Raw genomic sequence first — 4,045 nt, 5'->3', positions numbered from 1 at the left:
TGTTTCTATATCATAGACCTAGTTGTTCAAAAAAAAATGTCCGAATCTATTTATAAAATAGAATTAATCAGCTATTTTTGTACTCTTTACCGCAATTCGTTTCGGAGTGACACCTTTGTAAATAGTAAATTTTCGCCTTAGATTCATGCTTATATTGAAATACTATTACAAGCCGTTTCGTGTTTTCATTGGGTCAGCGGAGCAAACATAATCAGTAATATGCGAACTGATGACGACATACTGTTTTACTTCCAAAATATACCTTAACTCGATCGGCTAAAGTTATTTCCAGGCTATTTTTTTCCAGAATTCGTAAGAAAAAGATGTATGTCACCAATCGTGCTGTGAACTTGTCTATATTTGAGTGACGTGTAAGAGGAGGACTGAGTTCTAGTAAAGCTAATCTCTCAAGTTAAACTGTCAGATCGTTTTTTAAAATGTAGTTTATGATATTTAAGTGAAAATGGAATTACTTATTGGCAAATACTATGCCGGGGTTATGAAACGATTTGCTCAAGCGCTAGATACTGCAGTTGGCTCAAGACGTGGACACTTCAATGGCCTAAAAGAAAGGCTATATAAAGCAAATGAATTAGTACCTAAGGAGCAGCGCCAATGAAACGTTTTGGAACAGAATGAGAGACTCAGATACAGGATGCTATACATAAAGTTCTAGTATAGCTAATCGGAATAAACTAACATAGTAAGAAATATATTCAACAGCTTAGATTACATGAACGTGCATCAAGCAGGATCGCTATCTCTTTTATAGTTGTACAAAAATAAAACGAGTAATATAAATATCTTATATTTAGTAAAATGAAAATTATATAATGTAAAAATAATAATAATTACGTTGACATACAAGTAACGAAAATGTTATTGAATAAGCAAGTATCTACACTCATACGAAGAATTACAGTTATTATTATATGAAATTACGCACATCTGACACTGGCATCAACTTCGTGATGGATAATTGTTGTTCAGATTTCAAGGTTTAGATGACGAACGAGAACGCCATGAAGTTGCACTCGCTTAACAGAGATAAGCGAGTAAATGTGGAACGAGAGCGTGTCCGATATATGCTGCAAAACTTCTCTGGACGATATGCTGTAAGTTTAACTTACCGTTCGTTGCTAAATCGTCTCGAAGTTCGCCGCTGCCGTTATGACCGTACATACTGTGAAGTCCCAGTTCCTCGGTTTGGCAACCTACCTAACATACAGTGACTATAAAATCCATTTGTTATATTACCTGTGAGTTTGTTTATCCATTTCCTATTGGAAAGTTGATACAAATCCCATTATATTGTTTAATATTTATTATTGAATCTAAATAATCTTTTCATTTGGGAATTTACACTGCTCAATCTAGAAATGACGATAATTCCCACTCAGGCTTATTTTTACAATTTCATGCTGAAAAACCCACTGAAAAACTTAATTGATCCATATTGACTTGATTATCCATATCATCATCACTTTTAAAATTATGAACAAGGTCTTAGAATAGTTTCGAAAACTGTAGCGAGGCTGAACAACATGGTCTAGGTAAACTTACCAGGTTTTCTTGCAATCCGTCGATTGGCTAACTCAATAAAAGCACATTGGCGGCACAATTTTAATATCAGAGGGTCAGTAGCTCGAAAGAATTCTTTTGGAAGTACGGAATTGCAACACTGCACGGTTTCGTAGTAGGTATTCCTATTTTTTTTTATGACGATTCTAGTCTATAGAACGTTTACGTACTTATGGATGGCTGACGTCCAAAACAAGCTGTGTTTCGCTCGGTACTCTGAGCGTAGTGGCCTGTTTACCTAGGATTTCAACACCAATTGAATATGGTTTCAGGATGTTGACGATACGGTACAGTCATGTCAGTGCTATAAATCTGTCGCAACGCTTCATTATAGGGGGCACCAAGAGCAAACAGCAGAATGCCGGCTGTGGCTGATATAGGCCGACTAACCCGTGGGAATAATCTGAAGGAGGATCCACAACGTTCACAGGCTTGCCCTTATCTATAAACCTGTTGTAGTTGGTAATATTTTCTTAGTCTCGTTGCCATTGCAAGGCCTTGATTCAACTACTGTGCTTTAGCAAAGTCATTTCCGACCCAAAGAAGCTTATCGTTTTAAATCTAGCACAATAGTATCGTCTGCTCTATTTATTAAAAAACCTATTAATTTGTACTCGACAAGCTGACGTTTCCGTGATCAAAAGGATTAACTCAAGCAGCGTGGTTAAGCAAACTCCAACTTTGGCACTACACACTTCACGGCCTACTTTGTTTGTGTGATGGGTCGAAGCTCTTAAACCACGATTGCGTCTAATATTGTTCATCGCATCTGGAGCGCGGTCCCTGACGAGTTTTCCCTTAATATTATACGCATTAGTATATTGTTTAATTACTCTATTTATTTCAGTTTTCATTTGAAACTGTACATGAACCCAATGTGTGTTCCCGATCTCACAGTCTCAATGTTTTTTTCTAAGTAACTCTAAGCAATTTCATTAAAGTAAAATTATAGTTCTATGAAATATTTCGTCGCCGACTGTCTTCCCTCAAACTCGTTTCAAAGGTCGCTCTATCTCCTTTCTTTCAACTTTCAAACTTTCCCGTAATGTTCTGCCCGGAGTGGAAGTGAATGAAGTGGTAATGCTTTTAAGTCATAATAGGTATAAAGTCATAATAGGATGAAAGATAACACATTTTATAAACTCTAACGTATGGGTACCAACTATATACATCGTCGACATTCCGCTAACACGGCAGCCTTATAGGAGCTACTGTTTTCGTACCTGTCGTTAATGAATTGAAGAAAAAAAGATCGTCGAGTGATTGTTTAATCTTTAGATTAGATTAAATGGTTAATTCTCATCATGCTATCTCAACGAACAGCTTATGTGAATGAGGCTTTCCCTCGCCCGCCAAAAAACTCATATTTTAAAAAACGTAATGTATTATGACAGCAACAATAGACGTATATAGGCAAGATGCATAGACTGCGCTATCAATCGGAAGCCGAAATTTTCTGGCTCAATAGATGTGTTACGTTGCGCACTTTGACTTAATTATTTAAAGTCAATTACCACCTACTTCAAAGAGAATGAAAAATTTGATCGTCGACGTCGGAGGGTGCACGATAGCTTACACTTCATCGGATCTGTTTCTGAAGATGCCGGGATGGGACCCTGGACAGACGTCTTAAAATTCTGAGGATGTTTAATTATGACCTCAGGCTGGAAAGCATTCAGTAGCGAAGCAGGATTAGGTAGAGCAGGCCCATCAGGCTGCCTTGTCGACTTGACCTGCGGTCATTTAAAATGAGATCATCTATCAGTACATCTGGCTAATAAAAATTAGGTCTAGCAATTAACTATATGTTGAGTTATGACAGCCAGTTACCATATATTTAACCTGGATTATTATTGATAGTACTTTTCGATTACAGTGCTATAAAATATCAAAGGTGATTCCGCTAAACAGTGAACTCCGTATGTCTAATAACCCAAAAGCTAGACGTGCCTAAAATACTCGCGGATCATAGCGGCATGGCCAATGGCTCGGGCAAAGTAGATGAACGTGTATCCATTATTTGCGGTCTAAAAGACAGTCAAGAGGTGTATTACACTATTGAATTGTATATATATATATATATATTTCTGAATTACTCTACAATCTAGTGCTCCATGTCGAATCTTAAGCAAAATTATGGGCACAATAAAGCAGGAAAGTGTCTTGCATCGATTCGTTATTGCATTTTTGGCCACCAAAATAGTTTTTTTTCCTTGGAACGCACACCAATCTTGCGTGTTACAAATAGTTTTTTTTTTTTTTTTTTTTGTATATGAGAGCTCCGAGCAGTTGATTAGCCATTGCATCCTGTTCACCCTTCAGGTTCAAATGAGGAAAACAAGGCGACTTTGGCAAAAAGTCTTTCAAGCTGAACTCCGTGAATACCAATAACGAAGTAAAATTCATCTCTTATTAATACTATGACAAATTAAGGAAGATGAAATTCCTGATTTTTGTATAATAT

The sequence above is a fragment of the Varroa destructor genome, unplaced genomic scaffold (assembly GCF_002443255.2).
Source record: "Varroa destructor unplaced genomic scaffold, Vdes_3.0 BEIS01000006.1, whole genome shotgun sequence".
Lineage (NCBI taxonomy): Eukaryota > Metazoa > Arthropoda > Arachnida > Mesostigmata > Varroidae > Varroa > Varroa destructor.
This window is presented reverse-complemented; position numbering follows the sequence as displayed.